Raw genomic sequence first — 25,829 nt, forward strand, 5'->3', positions numbered from 1 at the left:
TTTATTCATAATGGTTTCTACTGGTCAATCCCATTTCATCAACTGCAAGTAGAATGTTTGTTCTTCCTCGAGAAAGTAACTCATGAGAATCACTTGCAATAGGTACTGCTAGAGGATTTCTTCTCAACAAATGTTGTGTGTCCAAGTAATGACTTTGATGGCCAAGCGTCAGAGGTTATTGTTGTTCGCTTATAGTAATACAAGTTTCCTCCATTCATGATGGTGTTTTCTATCTAGCAGCTATATTTAGGGCTCCCGACCGAGGGATAAGCAAGACTCCGCGTTCTTGAGTTTGCATCATTGGCAGCTCAAATCCCTAAAGCATTCACAAACTCCATTCGCTGTTATTTGGGGCTCCCGACCGAGGGATAAGCAAGACGCCTTGTATCTTGAGTTTGTGCACCACTTGCATAACTCAAATCCCTAAAGCTGACGCACTTACAACTTCTGTATGGCTTCTCCAAAATCTTCTTTCGGGAGGTAATCTAAAGTGTTCTACAGGAACATATGCTAGTGCTTGGTGTGTTTTCCGCTATGGAGGCATTTGGTTATCTAATTGGATATCATAAGCCATTCAGAGACAAGATACAAGACCTGATTGACACCAAGGCTATCACATTCGCACCTGAGGGCCAGAATTGAAGTTCTCCTCCGATTCAGCGGATCTTCTGAAGCAATAAGGCCATACGGAGAGGATCTCCTCAACATTGGCAGTTCTTAAATCATCGTGCATGTTCATGTTTAAGCTTTCTTGTTTTGGGCAATATTGTTTGCATGTAAAACTTGTTTGTTTTTGAACTATAATCATAATGCATTGGATATGTTTGTCTCGAAAAAAATCCATTCATTTCAAATGGTATGCTTTTGAGTAGAACCCTGTTGATGATGTACAGGCATTGTTTCAAATTCCAAAACACTAGAGATATAAGGGAGTGAAACCCTCGTTAACCCCTCTGAGCCTTCGAAGTAGGAGTTTCTTTTCTATACGAAAAAACCCTTATCTTAACCCAGGGGCAGGGTAGTATTCAGTTGACCTGATCGAGCATTCAAAATTCATCAGGAGCACACATCTAAGGATACAACAATGGTTATCCTTCAACAGATTGAGGAAAGTCAAATCCACAACGGTTATCCCTCACCTCAGGAGGTTAAGACATCATGATTATCCCTCACCTCAGGAGGCCGAGACCAACATCAAAGCCGCTGTGGTTTATCCCTCACATCAGGAGGTCAAAAATGACGATACCACAATGGTAATTCTTCATCTATCAAGGACTCAGGCAGTCACAATCACTTCCAACAAATCTGAGATTCAGGATCACACGACTTGTTCAAAAAAAAAAGAATGAATCAAAAAGAAAAGAAAAAAAAAAGAAGAAAAGCCCGCTAAGTCAACAACTTGAAAACAAGTGACTTAGGCAAAAGTTAGGGCATCCCGCTGGACATCTAAATCAAAATTCAAACGAATTTGTCCAGGCAAAAGTTAGGGAAACAAAAAAAAGAAAAGCAAAGCAAAGCAAACAAGGATTACAAAATAAGAATCCTTATCAAAAGAACAAAGTCGTGTGATCAGACACCAAAACGAAAGGTAAAGTGACTACCGTGTCCAGATACCTCATCAATTCCTCAACCATCTCAAGTTCCTCTTGAAGGATGAATGCTCGTGTCAAGTTAACTGAACTTAGGAATGGAGAACATCACGAAGGGGGTGGGCACCAAATAATTTGAGCCTAAAAATCCTTTTTCTTAAACCGTGAACCTAGCCACATTACAACCCTTAAAAGTCCTAATTGAAGCAGGGTTGATTTGAAAGCAGACTGTACAAGAGAATACGGTAAGCTGACTCCTAGGAGATCCGCTAAGCGCTTGAGTTGGTATCACACCATCTTTCTTTCATAAAAACTCGATGTTACGACATCCTTTCAAAAAGTTTCTTTTAACTTCGAGACAAACATACTCTTTGCATTAGAATTATATTTCTCATAATAAACATTTTTTGCATATGAACAAATGCTTAACATCAAGAAAGTTTCTATCATGAACTTCAGATAAAAAGTTTATTCCTCCCAAAGGACAAGTTGTCTTCCGAACTCCGTTGAGCAGAGGCAACAATATTTCAAAGTCTGATCACCCTCAGGGGCACAAAAGCGTTTGATTACTCTAACAAGCAAGTTTTCACTCAATCTGAGGCAATCACGTCAAGATTCGAAGAATCTCTCAAAGTGCTAAGCAATCAGGGGCATTCACCCGTGCAGTTGAAGCTACCTCCAATACTTATCAATCAGGGGCATGTTTCCAAAATTCTTGATACTGGGGCAAGTTGGCTATGATAGCACAAATTTCAGGAAGTATTTGCAAGACAAATTTCTTCAAAGTCCATACAGGCTGGGGCAAAGCAATATGCAGTGACATTCTTTCCTCATCAAGAGGCGTTCAGTTTAAAGTTCGGGTGTGAGCTAAACAAATTATGAACTTGAGAACCGTCAGGGTCGTCATCCTCGACAATCAGAAGCTGAAAGTCCAATACTTGTTGGCCTTACAATCAATACGAATATGCAGAACACTATGAAAGCCAATGCTTGTTTGGTCCCTTTGAAGTCAACACTTGCTTGACCCCTTAAGCCCACTTCCTGGTGGCACTCTCTCAAAGAACCAATGCCTGTTTGATGCTACGGCCGATACTTGTTTGGTGTTCTAATCACTGCTTGCCTGTTAACTCATTGAATCCATTGCCTGTGTGGAAAGTTTCAAAGCCAAGATGCCTGACAATCTGTTTGCTCTTGCATTTTCCTATTGTGGGTGAGCATCACTATCCTCTGCCATGTGAGGAAATCCCGTGGATGTCATGCTGTGTCCTAGGGCATTTCCATCTGTATATCTCGCAGGTACATCCTTTCGAATACACCATGTCAGCGTAGTGGCGGATCTAGCCAAGCGAGAGATCCTCATTCCCCAGCTGAGTGCATCTAGATGAGGTTTTCTTTGTTCCAAGATTCTCATCTCCTCAGCAAAGCACATCTCAATGCAATCTCCGTGCTTCAGAAGCCTTATTCCTCAGTGGAATATCTTCTCCCCAGTTGAATCATGATTGAATGGTATCTGATTCCCGAGCAAGCCCTAAATGAGGTTCCATGCCCGAGTTCCTCATTTTCCCCAGTAGAGCTTTTCTCTCCCCAACAGATTGACTTGTTGTCCCCAAGAGAGTCATCTTATTCCCCAGTGGAGTGGTCTTAACAAGAGGTTCTTATGCCGAGTTCCTTATCCCCAGCGGATTTCTTATCTTCTCAGTGGATCAATATGCAGAAGTATTCATATTCTCCACTGAGTGTCTCCTCAGCAGAGTTTCACATGCATCCTCAGCACAATCCGTGTCCTTCAAGGATTTCCCCAGCGGAATGCGTTCTACACAAGCAAGTCGGTTACTCCCCATCAGAGTTGTCTCCATGACTTGCCCTTATCTCCACATCCCCAGAGTGTTGAGAATTTTCTTATCCAGTGAAGTTGCCAGGGTAATCCCCAAGCAGTTAAGTGGGATGTTCATATCCCCAAGCAGGATTTATTCCTCCATCCAGAGCTCGCATCCAGATTTGATCATCTCCAGCAGATTTCTGATCCATCTTTGCCAGCTCGCAGTTTGTGACCCTTGGTCACTCATCTTGTCCTCCCTGTAGAGTTCTATATTCTCTCCAGGACTTCTTCAGCAATTCAGTGCTCATCCGTTGTTTCCTTAAGCAACGTCCGAATCATGCATCATTCGCATTGCATTCTCTAAGCGTGTAGCGTCTTCCTCCTCGGAAACGTTATTCCATACGCATTCATACATGCATCATGCATAAATCATATCATATCTGTCTCTTTCTGCAGGAAAGTTATCCAGATTCAAAAGCTCCCTAGAGAGCAATATTCGCCTAGTCATTACAGGCACTTATCCTGATGTTTTGAATCAGAAGAGGATTGTTCTACTTATTTTCTGGCATAGCTCAAATCAGTTCAAAGACATTCCTATTCCCAATGCCCCCAGATCGGTGGAAGATATTTGTTCCTATCCTGATATTCAGCTCAGTTGAAGGAACCGCCTCCGGATCTCTATAGATCTTCCGAAGGAGCAAGCCCTCTGATACATAAAATCAGTTGGAAATATCTACTCCCTGACGATTTAGTTCGTTCAGAAGAAGAAACTCGTTTGCCCAGTCCTGATGCCTAACCATCAGTTGAAGACGCTTTCTTTACCCGGCGTACACAGTTCGGAAGAGATATATGTTCCTATCCTAATATTCAGATTCAGATTAGTTGAAGGAACCGCCTCCGGATCTCCCAAGATCTTACGAAGGAGCAAGCCACTGATATCATCAGATCAGATGGAGATATCTTCCTGATTGACTTTTTCATTCAGATGAAGATTGTCCTACTTATTTTCTGGCATCATGTCCAGATCAGTTTAAAGGCATTCTTTCCCCAGCGTACACAGTTCGGAAGAGATATTGTTCCTATCCTGAATTCCAGTTCAGTTGAAGGAACCGCCTCCGGATCCCTGTGGTCTTACGAAGGAGCTAGCCGCTAATTCCCAGATTAGTAGGAATATCTACCTGATGATTTAATTGCATCAAAAGAGATGTCTGCCCAGATTCCCAGATCATGATTCCCAGATCAGAGATACCTATTACCAGTTGATGTCCGATTCAACCGTTGTATCTCCTTCGATTCCCAGATCGACTTAAGACATCTATCCCGATGCAAGTTCGAAGACATCTGCTACGTCTGATATCAGATCAGTCGAGATGTTCTTTCTCTTGATGCCCAGATCAATTGAAGTGTTTCCCCTGCCTGTGGGTGCCCGTTCCTTCTTATCACAAGTTGGAGCATATTTATTATCCAGATCAATTGAAGTTTTTTCTCCTCGCCTGCGGGGTGGTAGATTCCTTCTTTTTACAAGATGGGGTCTTCTATTGATCAAGAGCGCAAATTTTCAAGTTCATTCTAGTATTCAATCTCCTTCCACCTCAACGGTTCGAAACCTTCGTTTTTCACTCGTCAGGTTCAAGAAGTTTGAATAGGGGCAGCTGTTGCACCCCAAAATTTGCCCTCTTTCTCCGTGCCATATGTTAACTGACGTTTATTACGTCGTTCAAAAATCAAGAAAAACTAAAGAGTTTCTTATATGTGGTGCACGCAATCGTTAATTCACAGAGATTCATTGAATTTCATGTCAATGTGTTCTTATGTGTTTCAATTGCTATCTTCTTCAAAGATTCCTTAAGGCATTATTGTCATGTTGAATTGGAGCCGAATGCGAATTATGGCATATAAAAGTGAAACGGCACTCAAGGTTGTTGTTCGTCGCTTTTAATGTAAGAAATATGGTTCATTGATTAAGTGAAGATTTTGTTTAAGTGAAGTTCATTCGAGTAAGGTTTTGGGTTCATTATAATTCAAAGATTGGATTGAGGTTCTAAGTATGCTGAGATAGAATTCATTTTGGTTTGTTTGGACTGCGATCTACAAAGTCAAAATTCATCATTTATCATTCAAAATTACAATTCTGTAGCAAAGAGCCTCAACCTCCTTCATCTATACATCAACGCCACGAAACCGTATCTGCAAACAACAACAACACGATATTCATCACCGATCTTCATCATTTTCGTAACACTTCTCGCAACGCGCACAACATCAACAACAACTCGATACTTCTACAATCAACATATGTTCACTATCAACACACAATTCTTCAGTTCACCTTTAATTCTCTGCAATCCTCAACAAACTCCTTCGTCACCGAAATCTTCAAATCCGCATCTGCGATCAACAACTTCACTAATCGCAACATCAAAACGAGGAGGATCGCTGAGAGAGGATGAGAGCGAGAGAGGATCGTTGATAAAAGATAAGCGTCGAGAGAGATGGAGTCGAGCGGAGATGAGAGACGATGGTTAGGTGTTATTCGAGTGGGGGTATCGTGAGATTCCGATCGGAGGAGATGATGAAGCGAAACGCGCCGTTCGCCGTTTGAGAAGAGGAAGAAGCTGAGTTCCTAACGTGAAGGTTCACTTTAACCTAATCCTCTTTTAATTTTCATTTTGACTTTAATCTGATTTTAGTGTTAATTAATTGGACAGTAATCTAATTTGTTTAGTTTTAATCTAACAATAATTGAGTAAAAAATCTGAATAATGATTTGGACCAAACAAATTTGATTCTGAAACAACCTTGGGCCTTGCCTACACGAATTACTACCATACACCCCTAGGCAAGCCCATATCACCCGTGTTTTGGCCATTGCTATAAAAGAATAGAACAAAAAACTGCTCTGGGCCAACTCCTTTGGGCCCTGCGCCCTTGCTTCTCTCTGCACCACTATTTCCAGTAGTTCACCCCCTGTATGCATGATTTTGATGTTTTAGATTTAGTTTTTTTTAACTAGTTTGCTTTCTATTAATTTTAGCATAATAAAATGTAATAAAATCATACATTTGTTAAACTTTTGCATGAACAAAAATATCAAAAACATAATATATTTTGCTTGTTAGAATTTAAATGTTTTGTTATATTATTTAGTTTTAATTCTTTGATAAAATACCATGAAAAATATTATGTTTGATTAAATTTCTCGCATTGATAAAAATAACCAAAAACATGTGATTTCCTTGTTAGAATTTAATTGTTTTGTACATAGTTTTGTTCTATTACTTTTATATGAAAATTCCATAAAAAAAAAACAATTTAATCATTTTAGATTTTGTTTTAGAATTTACTTAGAATTTAATTTCTATCATTTTCTATGGCGGATGCGCGCTTCCTTGTTATTAGTGACTTGGTTGTTGAGATGTGCGAGGTACTTCGAGAGAGCCTTTGATTGTGATTCGTTTGCTTCGTGTTCCACTTTATTTGTGGGACACAAATTTGCTTCTGGTGCGGTTGATTTGCATTGTGTTCCGCTTTATTTGTGGGACACAAACTTATTCCCGATGCGATTCATCTGATCTCTCATTCATTGAGATATATATCCCTGTATTGTCTGGATTATTTCTCTTGCAGGTTGCTCGTGTGGTTATGCTCGACGTGTACCACATGTCGCTCGTGATTTAGTTTCACGACGACGCTTTCCGACTCGCTTTGCTTGATGATGGCTTACGCGAAGTATTTCGGACTTCTCTGCTTACGCTTGCTAGCTCATTGCGGATTTGCTATCCGTTCGGTATTGCCTCCCGTTTCATTTTATTTCTCTTGCACTTTATCTCTTTCTCGCATCATCCTTTAACATGAGAAGTAGGACCTAGACATGCATCTGGCCAAGCCCTCGAAAGAGGCTCTGTTTTTGTTGGTATGTTTACATTTGTGCTTTGCGGCAGGGAGTCACGGTGTAATAAGTCCTATATGGCACTCCGTTAAGTCCTCATGGAAGGCATGCGGAAAGGGTTAGTAATCAACCCCCGCCTAGTGTCATCGAGTCCGTTCAGTATGCGCACGCTACGCGTTGCTCGCTTTCGAACTTGCACAAGATCTTGTTATCGAGTATGTCAGGAAAAGGGTTCATGCAGCCGGACCCCCGCCTTTCCTATAGCTCGCTTCGCTCGACGTTGATGCTCGGTGTACGCACGCACCATTTTCCTTTACGATCCGTAACGGCTTGGTTGCTGAGAGGGGTCCGCCCTCTTGTCTATGGCCCAATCATTTTCACGAGGTCTAATGCTTGGTTGACTTGGGTTGAGCTGCTCCCCTTGGCTATGGTGGGACCGCTTTTCTACCATTCGGTCAGTACCGTTGGTTTTGTTTGCTTCACGAGCGGATGCTCGTTTGTGTGATATTATTGTGTGCTTCCCCTTTTTCTCGTAGGTTGTTAGCTTAGCTTAGATTTGCACCCTTTGTATGATAACATTAGGTAGCAAGCTTTCCCCCTTAGCTTAGGTCTTCCTCATGCATTCTTTAAAACACAAACCACACTCTTTGATTTTCTTTTCTTAAGAGCTTGTTATTTCCACTCCATTCCCAAGCATAAGTCTCCAAAGGTCGAGCAGCGGAGTGTGAATGTAACTCGTTCACCTAAAAAACACAAAACAAACAGAAACTAGTTAGCCGAGCTACGGTAGCTCTGATTCTGCAAAATAGATACGTAGGCAGCGGGGTAGGGCCCGTGCGAGCATATAACTCTTTCTTTTCCCTACATTTTGCATTCATTTTAGTCCAGATTAGCGTAGTTTGCTTACACACCCATAGATTTAGACACTAGCGTGGATACCATCGAGTACGATGGGCGTGAGGGGTGCTAGCACCTTCCCCTCGCGTAACAGACTCCCTTACCTTTTTTTTCTCTGGTCGTGAGACCGTTGTTTTGTTTTGTGGTTTGCTGGCATTCCCTTCCTTTTTAGGATAAATATGTTAGTGGCGACTCTGTTAATTTTCGCGGTAGCGACAGCCAGCACCTTTAATATCGTTTTTGTAATAAAAGCGCTGTAATAGATACCTTCTAAACCTGCAAAATAGCGAATAGGGTCAAACATGAATATAAATTTGGCGCGACATGCCCATTCGATTCGTCTCAATCTACTGAATTCAACCATGCCCTTAATTTGTCCTATTTTTGGTTCTAACGAAGAACCCTAAATTTGAACTAAGAAACCCTAAAATGGTAGTTTCGTGTACAGGCTCCCAAACTTTAATTAAATGTCCAGAAATGATCAGGACATTAAGCTAAGTTCAAATATATGTCTACATCTTGTTAAACATGCCTGAATGATCAGATACGAGTTGGTTTTATTTTGAATAAATTGTGACCTGTAGTGCTTAGTTCAGTGGGTTTCAAGGTTGGGAAATGATTGGAATAGTTTCAGTGATACTTGAGGAAGGTGTTTGAATGTTTAGTTTGTATTGAAACTGACTTGAATTCAAAATTCGAATTTGGAATTTCTTTGAAAAATTTAAGTGATTACAAGTATGGTTACAAGCATAGATTCTCTTCTGAATTCGTGGTTTTTTTATTTGTGAAGTACTCTAAGCTATTTATAAGCTATGTTGTGCTTAGAATTGAAGCCAAGAAGCTTTTGGTTGCCTTTGTTGAATTCTTGATTTTTTTAAAGATAAATAGCTATGTGAAAACAATCCAGTCAAGTTTCAATTCTGCTATTGCCAATCTGTCTTCGAGCGTCTCATCCCTCGCTTGTTGGAAGAAAGTGATTGGACTGATCGGCGCCTTCGATATGTTGAATCTTGATGGTGAGTAGGCAGCTGAACTGAACATAGTTGTACGCTTTATTCCCTAACTTTTGCCTAGGCTGCCTTTTCAGGTTTTCAGCCTACCGGGATAGTATTATTTAGTCTCTAATTTTTGCCTGGATTGCCCTTTCGGGTTTTCAATCCACCGAGACGCTCATTTTTTTTGCCTAAGTTGCCCTTTCAGGTTTTCAACTTAGCGAGCTTTTCTTTTCAAGCGAAATACTTTTTGACTATGTCCGCATTTACAGGGTGTGGGAAATCCTCGTCATCCATGGTGGTAAGCAACATGGCACCGCCGGAGAATATTTTCTTGATTACAAATGGTCCCTCAAAAGTGGGAGTCCATTTGCCCCTGGGATCACCTTGTGGTAAGATGATGCGTTTGACAACCAAGCCACCAGTTTGGTATGCTTGACTTTTGACTTTTTTGTTGAAGGCTTTGATCATGCGCTTCTGGTACAATTGACCATGACAAATAGCTGCGAGCCTTTTCTCATCAAGCAAGTTTATCTGGTCTAACCAGGTCTAAATCCAATCGTCTTCGTCTAGATCGGCTTCTTTCATAATCCTTAGGGAAGGGATTTGAATTTCAATTGGAAGAACTGCCTCCATACCATAGACCAAGGAGAATGGAGTTGCCCCTGTTGAAGTACGCGCAGATGTGCGATAACCATGAAGAGCAAAAGGTAACATCTCATGCCAGTCTTTGTAGGTTACTGTCATTTTTTGTATGATTTTCTTGATGTTTTTATTGGCAGCTTCCACTGCGCCATTCATCTTTGGTCGATATGGAGAAGAATTATGATGTTTGATCTGGAATTGTGTGCAGAGTTCAGTAATCATTCTGTTGTTTAGATTTATGCCATTGTCCGTGATGATCCTTTCGGGAATTCCATACCGACAAATGAGATTGTGCTTGATAAATCGGGCCACCACATTCTTGGTGACAGAAGCAAATGAAGCTGCTTCTACCCATTTTGTGAAGTAGTCAATGGCGACCAGGATAAAGCGATGTCCGTTGGAGGCAGTGGGCTTGATTTCTCCAATCATATCAATACCCCACATTGCAAAAGGCCAAGGAGCTGTCACGACGTTTAACGGGACTGGAGGTACATGTACCTTGTCTGCATATATCTGACATTTGTGACAGGTTCGGGAATGATGATGACAGTCCGTCTCCATGGTAGACCAGTAATAACCTGCTCTGAGGATCTTTTTAGCCATTGTATGTCCACTTGAATGAGTACCAAAGGCACCATCGTGTATATCTTCCATAATCTGTTCTGCTTCCTTCTTGTTTACACAACGAAGTAAAGTCGAGTCATGGTTGCGTTTGTATAGGGTTCCATTACTTAGAAAGAATTTGGCGGCAAACCTCCTTAGAAACTTTCTGTCGTTGATGGACGCCCCTTCAGGGTACTCCTGAGTTTTGAGTTATCTTTTTACTTCATGGAACCATGGTTTTTCTCCCGTTCCTTCGGCATTGATCTCATTGCAGTAGGATGGTTCATCTTGTCTGTAAATGGTGATCGTCGGCGCCTCATTGTCCCACCTGACTTTGAACATGGATGACATGGTAGCCAAGGCATCAGCTAGTTGATTTTCCTCGCGTGGGATGTGTTCAAAATTGATTTCTTCGAAATAAGGAATCAGACTCAGCACAGATTCTTTGTAAGGAATTAGATTCGGGTGCTTCGTGTCCCATTCCTCTTTGACTTGGTAAATTACCAAGGCCGAGTCTCCGTAGACCTTCAGGAACTTGATTCTTAGATCGATTGCAGCTTTGACACCCAGAATACATGCTTCGTACTCGGCTATATTGTTAGTGTAGTTGAAGCATAATCTGGCAGTGAATGGTGTATAACCTCCTGCAGGAGAAATGATCACAGCTCTGATGCCATTGCCAAGTGCGTTAGAAGCTCCGTCAAAAACCATAGTCCACCGGGATCCTGGCTCGGGTCCTTCTTCTGGTCCCGGTTGTTTGTAGTCATTGACTAGTGTCATACCCCAATTTTTGACCTAAGATACCACCTCATATCATTTGCATATGCATCATTTGCATCTCTAACAAATTGCATAGTTTGTGTTTGCTACTTGTGACTCAGCAGGGTTTAATCAAGAAACCACTCATCAGTACAAGTAACAATCAACTAGGGTTTTGTTCTCCCTTCATCTCAAATGAATCATCTTCATCAATAATCAACATTTGGTCCTCAGAGATTCATTTCAACAAGCTCAACAGCTTTGAATCGACTGAATTAGGGTTTTGACTGAAGATAGCACACTCCTGACTTTTGCTCAGAATTTGACCTAATGGCTTGGGACATGATATCAAGACCTCAAGTGCATCATTTTGACCTAATCCATTGGCTCATAACATCTCCTACACAAAGATTGATCAGACAAATCCTCAGATCAGGGTTTTGAACTATCAGGGACTGAAATCAGGGATCACATTTGGGAAACCCTAAAAATCCCCAGGAAGTCAATCAAAGGTTTCAATCATCTTCAAATAATCCCTATGACAACATCCAATGGAAATTACATCTCAATTCAAGATCCACAGTCATCAATTTCATCAGGTCGACAATTAGGGTTTTTGACCTAATTCACTGAACCACTGACTTTTTAATCAGGACATGGTGTTACAACTCAAACCATGGCTCAATATCCTCTAATGCTTCAATCTGATCCATTCATACCACTCATATGGTGAGGATAGCCTGTTTCATTTGAAATCTCCAGAAACGCGATTCGTCTGAAAAAGTCAACTCAACAAGATCACCATTGACTTTTGGGGAATTTTGGTCAACCATGACTTTTGAAGTTTTAAATCATCAATATATGATATGAGAAGTCATTTGGTCAAGAAAAATCAAGAAAATCAATCAAGAATCAAAAAGTCAAAAGTTTGACTTTCATACTTAGAAAATTTTTCTAAGTGTTTTTCATGGTTTTTTCCAAACTTTGGGAGGGAATTTCTCAAAATTTCACCTACAAACTGAAAAAAACTTCCAACATGAAAGTTGTAGATTTTGATCCAATGAACAACTTTGTCACATATAATTTTTTTCCATAAGATCAACCATTTAAGAGATATGGAGCTTCAAAGTTGGCATCTTATGAAAATTTCACTTAAAACCTCATTTTTCTCAAAGTTCATGGATCTTTTTCACCCACTTCCTTAAAGATCTTGAAGAAACTTTCAACTAGGGTTTTGAAGTATGTAATATGAGCTTTCCAAAATGTCCAAGAGCATGAAAAAATATGGAGTGTAGCTATGGTTTTGAATTTTGACATTAGTGACCATTTTCACTTGAAATTTCAAGCCATTTTTGCAAAGTTATGAACCAATTTGCCAAATAATGCAAGTAATGACACACCAAAGCAATGATTGAATGATATTTTCTGGTTTAAGATCAGATAGGAAAGAGATAAGAAGCTTGGCCAAAATAACCATGGTTTAGTTACTTTTAACCATTGCATTAAATGTGAAAGATTCCTTTCTATCCCTTAAGCCAAATCATCAAACTTTGAAGCAAGTTGCAAAGCTCTGAGTGCAGACCCTTTGGCCTATAAATAGAGGTCCAAACTCCATTCAAAATCACACCAAAGTCACACAAATTATAGGCTTTCTCTTTCTTTCTTAGAATGCAAGTTTCTTAAGTTTCAAAGAGATTCGATTCACACTCCAAGGTTATGCAGTTCGGGTACCACAGCTTAGCACAGATGAATTCATATGGTTCCAAGCATCCAGACACCTTCCATAATCATCATTGAAGCTATTCAGATTGATACAAAGCATCTGTAACATCTCCAGATCAAAATCCAATTCTCAGTTTGGCCGTTTTTGAGGTAAGTGCACTTGAACTTCAAACTCATATTTGCACGCATCATAAATGAAATATGAGCATACCATCTTGTTTCTGCACCTATGAGGATCATTAACCCTCAATCAATTGCATCATAACATGATCATACACGATTTCACATTGAATTTCAGTTCTAGGGTTCTTCGTGTTCATCAGAAAATTGATAGTCTTAGAGTGGAAATAAATGAAATTAAATGCTATCATCATGTTCCTCGTCCAAAACCGAGCAAGATAGACCCTTCACTTGATCAATTTGGTTCAGTTTCAAGAATTTTCAAAATCAAATGGGGATGGTGTTCTTGGCGCCATTTTCTGCTTATAATTTTCAAATATCAGTTTTCAAATATAATTAAACAAAGTTGTTATAATAACAAGCTGCGCGCGCAGCTGGGTTGGCAAGTGTTTTGGCTGGTAAACACAAGGGCGTGGGTTCAACACCTCTAGGGACCAAAACCATTTTTTTTTACAACTATTTTTCTTTCATTTTTTAACAAACTTCAATTAATTATTTAACTAACCAAATCAATTCATTTTTCATTCATTTTTTACACACCTCTCATTTAATATATATATTTTAAGAATATCAAAAAAAATCATCAAAAAATATTTTATTTGATACATTTTAAATAGTTTTAAAATGACTTGTTTTTAAGTAATTTTAATACTTTTAAATACTATTTTTCATTTGATTTTCAAACTTAGTAACTTGTAAATATTTTTTGAAGCAAATCCTAATCATCTAAGTGTTAATTGAGGATGATCTTTTGATTAAATTGACTTCTTTCAAAATTCAAATCGTTTTAAAACGAGCGATCGCGGTTCTTTCAAAAACAATGAACCATTTCTCTTTGAAACTTTTGATTAAATCTTTTAATTGATCAATTGATTTTCAAAACGAAGTGGGGCCTCTCGAATATTAGAGAGTATAAGTCCCTTTCGTCTTTCTTTGTACAGAAAACTTTTTCCAAAACTTCAAAACAGTTTTTTAACAACAAATCACACATCTTTTTCAAACCATCCACCCTGTTTTATGAAAATAAAACAGGGGCCTCTCGAATATTAGAGAGTGTAAGTCCCATTTCTTTTCTTTTTGTACAGTTTTCAAAACAATAAAACTTCTTCGAAATAAAATCTTTTCAAACAATTTTCAAATCATTTTCAAAACAACCAAACTTCAAAGAAACAAAACTTTTCAAGATACCACGGGCCTCCACGTAGGTATAAGTCCCAAGCCTCTTTTGTACATACCCATTCCAGTACATGAAATTAGGTATTTCATTGTACGCCTTTTGTACATATCTCAATCTGTTTTTTTAACTTTGAATAACAAACCGAAAATGAAGGTTTTCTTTAAATCTTCCCAAAAATACCATGGGCCTCCATGTAGGTATAAGTCCCAAGCCCTTTTGTAAATACCTGTTTACATAGCTTTGAATAAACTCAAGTGGACCTCTCCTCGAGTATAAGTCCCGAGCCCCGTGTATACAAATGGATCATGCTTACAGGTATATTTCCTTCATAAACTCCATTATATACACACACTTTGTCATATATATAATTGTTCACACCTGTTCATGTTTGTTCATACTTGTTCATGTTTGTTCATATGTGTGATATGTGTGCTTGTTCAACTTAGTACAACACTAGGTTCCCCATAGCCTCCTATTGGACTTCGTGCAAAGAATCTCCATTAGTTTAGGTTAGGACATAGAGTATGGTTTCCCGGTGAAATCGCTCTAAGAGCTCAGACCAACTATACCATGCCTCCCCTTGGGCTTTGTACAAACGAGTGACCCTCCCATAGCCTCCTCTTGGGCTTACAATGCAAGGACCCTGGATTGTCCCTCCCATAGCCTCCTCTTGGGCTTACAATGCAAGGACCCTCGGATAGCCTCCTCTTGGGCTTCGTACAAGGACCCACGGGCTTCTTATAAGCATCCCCCAATATCCAAATCAAATACCCTAGGAGATTAGACATTTTTCATCTTTATGCTAGGAGTATCTCTTATATATCATCACAAACAATCAATCAATCTTCTTTCGCCACAAGTCTGGCTAATCAATCAATCTTCTTTTGCCACAAGGCTGGCTAATCAATCAAACCGTTTTGCCACCGTACTGGCTGATTAATCAAAGTTTTTGTCACAAGGCTGACTTCATTGAAACTTTTGCCACAAGGCTGGCTGATTAATAAAAACTTTTTGTCACAAGGCTGACTTCATTGAAAGTTTTTGCCACAAGGCTGGTTAAACAAACAAAAAATCAAACAGATGTATGTGATGATATAGATTAGATACATCTAGCATTTAGACGACATTTGTCTATTTTCCTTTGCTTCCACTAGCATAAGTGGGAACTACGATTGCTCTGACTTTCTCAACATCCCTTTGAGAATACGTAGGCACAAGGTCGATCCTTGGCGAGCAAAACAAAACAAAAAAAAACCATTCAAACCTTAGCACCCGTAGACCCCGAGCTACAGATGCTCTGATTCCCTTTAAGGGATATGTATGCAGAGGATCGCGATGATCTTTGCGAGCATAATCAAACAAACACCTTAGGTCCCACCCATTTCACAAGAACCTCCACCACAACAAGAATGGAATAAACAAAACAAAGAAACCTATAGAGTACTATAGATACGTTGGGTGCTAATACCTTCCCTTCGTATAACCAACCCTCTTACCCGAAATCTCTCCCCCACTTTTTAGGTTATTGCAGCTTTTTTCCTTTTCCTACTTTGGAAACAATAAAAAGTTTGGTCGGTACAAAAGAAAAATCATTTTTTTTGAGCACTCGAGCCCAAAGAAGGCATCAGGTGTCTGATCCCACAAAAAGAGGAACAAAACGATTTTTCGCCCGCGACAACTAGCATAATGTCCTCGTCTGGGAAGTCAAAGTTCAATGCTTGATAATATCCACTGCTTGATGAGCCAGATGATCAGCTACCACACTTCCTTTGATTGCTTTTTGTGAAGTGTATTGAATGTCATATTCTGTTAGGATCATTTGCCATCTTGCTATTCTTCCAGAGAGAGCAGGTTTTTCGAACACGTACTTGATAGGATCCATTTTGGAGATTAGGAAAGTGGTGTGATTTAGCATATACTGTCTTAGTCGACGAGCCGCCCATGCTAAGGCACAGCAATTTTTTTCGAGTAGTGAGTATCTTGTTTCACAATCGGTAAACTTTTTGCTAAGATAGTAGATTGCATGCTCCTTTCGGCCGGACTCGTCATGTTGCCCCAGTACACACCCCATTGAATCTTCTAACACAGTTAGGTACATTATCAGAGGTCTTCCTTCCACAGGTGGTAACAAGTTTGGCGGTTTTTGGAGATACTCTTTGATTTTGTCAAAGGCTAATTGGCATTTGTCATTCCACCTTTCCACTTGATCTTTCTTCAACAGTTTGAAGATCGGCACACAAGTAGTGGTCATGTGGGCAATAAATCGGGCGATGTAATTCAGACGTCCCAAGAATCCTCTGACTTGTTTCTCGGTACGGGGTATAGGCATTTCTTGAATGGCTTTGACCTTGGCCGGATCAACCTCAATACCTTTGCTACTGATGATAAAACCTAAGAGTTTGCCGGATCTTACTCCAAAGGTACACTTATTTGGATTCAGTCGCAACCTGTATTTCTTGAGTCTGTCAAACAGCCTGTGTAGATGACCCAGATGTTCTTCTTCGGTGTTAGACTTTGCAATCATATCATCGACATACACCTCTATCTCCTGATGAATCATATCATGAAATAGAGCTACCATTGCACGCTGATAGGTTGATCCTGCGTTTTTTAAACCAAAGGGCATTACTTTGTAACAAAAGGTTCCCCAGGGTGTTGTGAAGGTTGTTTTTTCCATGTCTTCGGGTGCCGTCTTGATTTGATTGTACCCTGAGAATCCGTCCATAAAGAAGAATACCTTGCATTGTGCGGTATTATCAACCAGTACATCGATGTGAGGTAAAGGGAAATCATCTTTTGGGCTTGCCCGGTTCAGATCTCTGTAGTCTACACACATTCTGACTTTCCTGTCTTTTTTGGGTACGGGCACGATGTTAGCTATCCAAGGAGGATAACTTACAACTTTTAGGAAGCCGACATTGAATTGCTTTTCAACCTCGTCTTTGATCTTTTTTGACATATCAGGCCTACTCCTTCGTAGTTTCTGCTTGACTGGAGTGCTACCTTCTTTGATTGGCAGGCGATGAACCACAATGTCCGTGTCAAGGCCTGGCATATCTTCATAGGACCAGGCGAATATCTCGACGTAGTCTTGCAACATTTGAATCAGTCTTTGCTTGACACTGTGTTCTAAATCAGCCCCTATTTTGACTTCTTTCTTTTCTTCGTTGCTGCCCAAGTTGATAACCTCAATTGGTTCCTCATGAGGCTGTATAGCCTTCTCTTCTTGTTCTAGCAGCCTTACAAGTTCTCTTGGTACTTCACAATCTTCCTCGCTTTCGTCCTCAGTTTGGTAGATTGGATTTTCAAAGTCATGATGGGCAATAGCAGAATCGTTATCGACTGGATCCAACGTGAATGTGAATCTGCATTTTATTTATGTGAGTGTGTGTAAGAAAACATAGCTATTTGAAAAGAAAAGAAAGAAAAAGGATCACAAAATTTGAATATGCAAACGTCCCATGATTTTATTGAATGCACATGCTCATGATATGATAAACCCTTATAAAAGGACCAGTGTGCTTCAGGCAAGGCACACAGCTTTCAAGCTCATGGTTCGATAGTACAAGAACCATTTTTATCTTTGCACAATATACACAAAGAAAACAGGAAATTGCATTTACTTCTGATCGAAGGAGATCACATCCTCAGTTTTCCAGTTGTTCAATCCATTGTTGTGAGCAGGGAGTATCCAGCTGTTCCAGTTGCAGTTGTCTTCTTCATCTCCCACAGCATTGATTTCATTGGTGGGGAAATGAGTCAGTGATCTTTCAGGATAAGTAGGATGATCTGTTGGATATGAGGATCCAGGTTGAGGTACCTCTGTTGGCTGAGCGAGATACTCGATAAGGCCGTCCCATCCAGTCGGGATGATGTCTTTAAGGGAGACTTGTGCAGTCTGCTGAGTAGTGTACTGTGACAGAAAGTAACCCTCGTTATTTGGTGTTTCCCTGGTGTTTTCAGGAGTAAAATTGTCATCATAATGTTCATCCCATCCAGTTGGGACAATGTCTTCCATGGCGATTTGTGAGCTCGGAGGAGCGGAATATTTCACCATAAAGTCATATTTGCCACTTGGCTCTCCTAGCGTATCCCAAACTTCTTTAGGTGGATTTTGATATTGCTGAGTGCTGGGACTTGTGAGACTTTTGTCATTTTCAAATTGATCACCCCATCCAGTTGGGGTAATATCTTCCATAGCAATAAAAGAATTATGAGGTGCGGTATATTGATAATTATACCCGCTGCTTGGTTCTCCCAAAGTATCCCACATTCCCATGGAAATGGGTGGAATTTCATCTGGATATGGCTGAATGATATGGTTCAAGAACACTCCATCGTCTTCAATGGCGTTTACTCCTTGGCTGATGAAATGTGACATTAATCCTCCAGAACAAGGACTTTGATCATTCTTTTGATTTCCACTATCATAGCCCAGGCCTAGCTTGTCGGACTTGTAAGGTATCTCGAGGAGCTGTCCCCATACTGTGCAATCACCTTTTTCGATCACAACTTTGGCATCTTTGAGAGAAGCCATAGTTGTAGTTGGAGTAGCAGAAATATGCTTGGTAGTGGAGACATCTGGAGAGACCACCTCAAAAGATTGGCAGGGAGTTTCGATGAATTCGTCATCCAACTCAACATACTTGGAATTGCTCAGGTGACTAACCACATATTCCTCTTCGCCATAAACTGTGACAATCTTTCCTTTTATTGGATATTTCAACTTCTGATGCAGGGTAGAAGTTACAGCATTTGCCCCATGTATCCAAGGGCGTCCTAGTAAACAGGAATATGCTGGGTGAATTTCCATTACATAAAAGGTAGAATCAAAGATCTGAGAGCCCACTCTGATTGGGTGATTCACCTTTCCGTACACTGTTCTTGTTGACCCATTGTCATACCCCAATTTTTGACCTAAGATACCACCTCATATCATTGCATATGCATCATTTGCATCTCTAACAAATTGCATAGCTTGTGTTTGCTACTTGTGACTCAGCAGGGATTAATCAAGAAATCACTCATCAGTACAAGTAACAATCAATTAGGGTTTTGTTCTCCCTTCATCTCAAATGAATCATCTTCATCAATAATCAACATTTGGTCCTCAGAGATTCATTTCAACAAGCTCAACAGCTCTGAATCAACCAGATTAGGGTTTTGACTGAAGATAGCATACTCCTGACTTTTGCTCAGAATTTGACCTAATGGCTTGGGACATGATATCAAGACCTCAAGTGCATCATTTTGACCTAATCCATTGGCTCATAACATCTCCTACACAAAGATTGATCAGACAAATCCTCAGATCAGGGTTTTGAACTATCAGGGACTGAAATCAGGGATCACATTTGGGAAACCCAAAAAATCCCCAGGGAGTCAATCAAAGGTTTCAATCATCCTCAAATAATCCCTATGACAATATCCCATGGAAATTCCATCTCAATTCAAGGTCCACAGTCATCAATTTCATCAGGTCGACAATTAGGGTTTTTGACCTAATTCACTGAATAACTGACTTTTTAATCAGGACATGGTGCCACAAATCAAACCATGGCTCAATATCCTCTAATGCTTCAATATGATCCATTCATACCATTCATTTGGTGAGGATAGCCTGTTTCATTTGAAATCTCCAGAAACGCGATTCGTCCGAAAAAAGTCAACTGTACAAGATTGCCATTGACTTTTGGGGAATTTTGGTCAACCATGACTTTTAAAGTTTTAAATCATCAATATATGATATGAGAAGTCATTTGATCAAGAAAAATCAAGAAAATCAATCAAGAATCAAAAAGTCAAAAGTTTGACTTTCATACTTAGAAAATTTTTCTAAGTGTTTTTCATGGTTTTTTCCAAACTTTGAAAGGGAATAACTCAAAATTTCACCTACAAACTGAAAAAAACTTCCAACATGAAAGTTGTAGATTTTGATCCAATAAACAACTTTGACACATATAATTTTTTTCCATAAGATCAACCATTTAAGAGATATGGAGCTTCAAAGTTGGCATCTTTTGAAAAATTCACTTAAAACTTCATTTTTCTCAAAGTTCATGGATCTTTTTCACCCACTTCCTTAAGGATCTTGAAGAAACTTTCAACTAGGGTTTTGAAGTGTGTAACATGAGCTTTCCAAAATGTCCAAGAGCATAAAAAATTTGAAGTGTAGCTATGGTTTTGAATTTTGCCATTAGTGAACTTTTCACTTGAAATTTCAAGTCATTTTGCCAAAGTTATGAGCCAAATTGCCAAATGGACCAAGTAATGATACATAGAGGCAATAATTGGAAGATATTTTCTGATTTGAGACAGATGGGAAAGAGATAAGAAGCATAGCCAATTTTAACCATGGTTTAGTAACTTTAACCATATGCATTTAATGGTAAGATTCCTTTCTATCCTTTAAGTGCCAAATCACCAAAGAAGAAGCAAGTTGCAAAGCTCTGAGTTCAGAATGTTTGGCCTATAAATAGAGGTGCAAATCACTCTTCAATTCACACCAAAACCTCACAATTATAGGTTTTCTCTCTTCTTTCTTGAATTGCAAGTTTCATAGTTTTCAAAGAGGTAGAAAACTCAACCTCCAAACCCTTGAAGTTATGGCCAAAGTGATGGTTCTAGCAACTCATAAACATCATATGGGATGTGTTTGAACCACTCACACACCCCAAATTACCCCAAAACTCAGATTCACTCTTCAACCTCCATATGAACACATAAAGAGCCTTATCATGCCAATCTTCATTCCAGATCATTTCTGTACAAATTAACACTTCCAACACCTCACATATATCACATATGAGCTATCCAAACACTCATCATCAACCTGAAACATCAGAATCATAGAGCTCGATTCACACTTGGGCTTAACTGCAGATCGGGTACCTCCAACTACTCCAGGTGTTTTCAATTCACTCCAAGCATCCAGACACCTTCCCTAAGGTTCATTGAAGCTGTCCAGATCAAGCAACAACATCTGTAACACCTCCTCTGCAAAATTCAATCTCCAGCTTGGCCGTTTTTGAGGTAAGTGCTCATGAACTTCAAACTCTATCATACATGCATCATAAATGAAAAACTAAGTTACCATCTTGTTTCTGCACCATCACTGAATAATAACCCTCAATCAATTGCATCATATCATGATCATACACGATTTCACAAAGATTTGTCATATTAGGGTTCTTCGTGTTCATCAGAGAATTAATCATCTTAGAGCAAAAATAAATGAAATTAAAGGGCACCATCATGTTCCTTGTGAAAAACCGAGTGAGATAGACCCTTTGATCGATCAAAACAACGCAGATTTGAAGGAATTCAAAATTCAGTTAAGGTTGTGTTCTTGGCGCCAGATTTGGTTTGGGAAATTCAAATATTGGTTTTAAAATATAATAAACTGAAGGCGTATCATTAACAAGCTGCGCGCGCAGCTCAGTTGGTTGTTGTTTTGGCTGGTGAGAGAGAGGTCACGGGTTCAACACCCTTAGGGACCAAAACCTTTTTTTTAACACTATTTTTCTTTCATTTTTTTAACAAACTTCATTAATTAATTTAACTAATCAAATCAACTTATTTTTTCTTCATTTTTGAACACTTCTTATTTAATATACATATTTTATGAATACCAAAAAAAAATCACCAAAAAATATTTATTTGATACATTTTTAAATAGGTTTAAAATGACATATTTTTAAATGTTTTTAAATACTTTTAAATACTACTTTTTCATTTGATTTTCAAACCTAATCACTTGTAAATATTTTTTGTGATCAAACCCTAATCATCTAAGTGTTAATTGAGAATAATCTTTTGTTTATCTTGATTAAATTGACTTCTTTCAAAATTCAAATCGTTTTAAAACGAGCGATCGCGATTCTTTTCAAAAACGATAAACCATTTCTTTTTGATTTTCAAAGGAAACTTTTGATTAAATCTTTTTAATTGATCAATTGATTTTCAAAACGATGTGGGGCCTCTCGAATATTAGAGAGTATAAGTCCCTTTCGTCTTTCTTTGTACAGAAAACTTTTTTCCAAAACTTTCAAACAGTTTTTTTAACAACAAATCACACATCTTTTTCAAACCATCCACCCTGTTTTATGTAAATAAAACAGGGGCTTCTCGAATATTAGAGAGTATAAGACCCACTCCTTTTTCCTTTTATACAGTTTTTCTTTGTACAGAAAACTTTTTCAAAACAATAACTTTCAAACAGTTTTCCAAACCTCGCGTCTGTAAATAAAACAATCAACCATGTTTTATAAAATATACCATGGGCCTCCATGTAGGTATAAGCCCCAAGCCCTTTTGTACATACCCACTCAAGTACATGAAATTAGGTATTTCATTGTACGCCTTTTGTACATATCTCGATCAGTTGTTTTTTAACTTTGAAATACAAACCAAAAATGAAGGTTTCTTTAAATCTTCACAAAAAAATATCATGGGCCTCCATGTAGGTATAAGTCCCAAGCCCTTTTATAAATACCTGTTTACATAGCTTTGAAGAAACTCAAGTGGACTTCTCCCCGAGTGTGAGTCCCGAGCCCTGTGTATACAAATGGATCATGCTTACAGGTATATTTCCTTCATAAACTCCATTATATACACACACTTTGTCATATATGTATAACTGTTCATATCTGTTCATGTACTTGTTCATGTTTGTTCGTACTTGTTCATACTTGTGATTGTGTTATATGCTTGTTCAACTTAGTACAACACTAGGTTCCCCATAGCCTCCTATTGGGCTTCGTGCAAAGAATCTCCACTAGTTTAGGTTAGGACATAGAGTATGGTTTCCCGGTGAAATCGCTCTAAGAGCTCAAACCAACTATACCATGCCTCCCCTTGGGCTTTGTACAAACGAGTGACCCTCCCATAGCCTCCTCTTGGGCTTACAATGCAAGGACCCTCGATAGTCCCTCCCATAGCCTCCTCTTGGGCTTACAATGCAAGGACCCTCGGATAGCCTCCTCTTGGGCTTCGTACAAGGACCCACGGGCTTCTTATAAGCATCCCCAATATCCAAATCAAATACCCTAGGAGATTAGACATTTATCATCTCTATGATAGGAGTATCTCTTCTATATCATCACAAACAATCAATCAATCAATCAAACTTTTTTGCCACAAGGCTGGCTAATCAATCAAACTGTTTTACCACCGTACTGGATGATTAATCAAAGTTTTTGTCACAAGGCTGACTTCATTGAAACTTTTGCCACAAGGCTGGCTGATTAATCAAAGTTTTTGTCACAAGGCTGACTTCATTGAAACTTTTGCCACAAGGCTGGTTAAACAACAAAAAACATCTTTATCATTCTAAGCACCCTAAGTGGCATGGCCCCGGGCTTATAATGAAAAGATTTTCAAACAAAAACAAACAGATGTATGTGATGATATAGATTAGATACATCTAGCATTTAGACGACATTTGTCTATTTTCCTTTGCTTCCACTAGCATAAGTGGGAACTACGATTGCTCTGACTTTCTCAACATCCCTTTGAGAATACGTAGGCACAAGGTCGATCCTTGGCGAGCAAAACAAAACACAAAAAAAAAAACCACTCAAACCTTAGCACCCGTAGACCCCGAGCTACAGATGCTCTGATTCCCTCTAAGGGATATGTATGCAGAGGATCGCGATGATCTTTGCGAGCATAATCAAACAAACACCTTAGGTCCCACCTATTTCACAAGAACCTCTCAATAACATGGAATGAAAAACAAAGCAAAGAAACCTATAGAGTACTATAGATACGTTGGGTGCTAATACCTTCCCTTCGTATAACCAACCCTCTTACCCAAGATCTCCCCCCACTTTTTAGGTTATTGCAGCTTTTTTCCTTTTCCTCCTTTGGAAATAATAAAAAGTTTGGTCGAAACAAAGAAAAATCATTTTTATGAGCACTCGAGCCCAAAGAAGGCATCAAGTGTCTCATCTCACAAAAAAGAGGAACAAAACGGTTTTTCGCCCGCGACAGAAAAATGGCGACTTCACTGGGGAACATCTTTTTATTGTTTCCAAAGGAAGGATTATTTCTATTTTCTTTATTTTTCATTTCATTTTTTGTTATATGTGTGGTTCTGGTTCTATTACTTGCGTGGTTCTGTTACAAGTGATACATTATGGACAAATCCTAACCCGGATTAAGTACACATAAGAAATTAGGTGGAGGGTATAGTCATGTGCAGGCGCACGTGAGAATCCTTCCGCTCAGTGGAGGTTCCTTGTTAGTAATATATGTTTAGCATGTTTCGTAGCGAAGACATTATTACTTTCATTGAACTGTAGAAGCTGAGAGACCGTAGAACCCCAACCCATCCTGGCCTTATTAGGACGTGGTGCAGAAACTATTCAGGTGAAGACTTGGATTAGTTGTCATGCGGAGAACCACACTCAGACGAGTTTTTCTTGAGAATATTACTGGCTCATGAGTTTAATTGTGGAAGGCCGGTAATATCCAAAAGAAAAATGTAGACTCTGACGTATCAGTAGAACATGTTGTGCAGGTGATTAACTAGAACTATCCCATTTTTGGTTCTCTGACCTCATGCTCGTGACTTTGGACCTTTGAACCTATGCGTTACCATGTTTGCGTTACCATGTTTGTATACCATGTTTGTAGTACCATGTTACCATGTTTGAACTACCATGTTTGCTTTACCATGTTTGAATATGTGGCATCCATGCATCCATGCATTCATACATTCATTAGAAAACCCATCTTTTTCCATAAAAACATGATTTTTCCAAAAAAATTTAGAGAATTTTCGTTGCAAACATTATAGGATTAAGTTATGGAAAAAAGGTATACCAAAAAGTACGGTTTCAAAACGCCTGATGTAGAAAGACTGATAGAGTTAGCATCTTCTGTACAAGATCCTTCTAATTTTAGGAAAAGTTATGGAAAGCTTTTGCCTATCCTGAACACTCATGTTGATGAAGGACTTCTCAAAACTCTGGTTCAGTTCTATGATCCCGTCTACCGTTGTTTTACCTTTCCAGACTACCAGTTGGTACCGACCTTGGAAGAATATGCCAATCTTTTGGGTATTCCTGTGTCTGACAAAATACCCTTCAATGGTTTGGAAGCCATTCCTAAGTCACACGTCATTGCAGCAAGTACCCACATGAAAAAGTCTGAAGTAGAGAGTAATTGGACTACCAAAGGAAACCTCCCGGGTTTAACCTCACACTTCCTGATAAAGAAAGCCTTTGATTTCATCGAAACTGGTAGCATGATAGCTTTTGAAGCTATACTAGCCTTGCTCATCTATGGGTTGGTTCTGTTTCCCAATGTCGATAACTTCGTTGATATCAATGCCATAAAAATCTTTCTAATTGGAAATCCTGTTCCGACTTTGCTTGGTGACATGTATTTTTCTGTCCATCATAGGAATCGCCAAGGCGGTGGAATCATTGTATGTTGTGCACCTTTGTTGTTCAAATGGATTGTTTCACACTTACCTGAGTCTCCTATTTTCACGGAAAACCGAGAAGGTTTGCGTTGGCCTCGAAGACTTATGTCTCTTACTAATAATGAT

This window comes from Vicia villosa, linkage group LG2 (assembly GCF_029867415.1).
Source record: "Vicia villosa cultivar HV-30 ecotype Madison, WI linkage group LG2, Vvil1.0, whole genome shotgun sequence".
Classification (NCBI taxonomy): domain Eukaryota; kingdom Viridiplantae; phylum Streptophyta; class Magnoliopsida; order Fabales; family Fabaceae; genus Vicia; species Vicia villosa.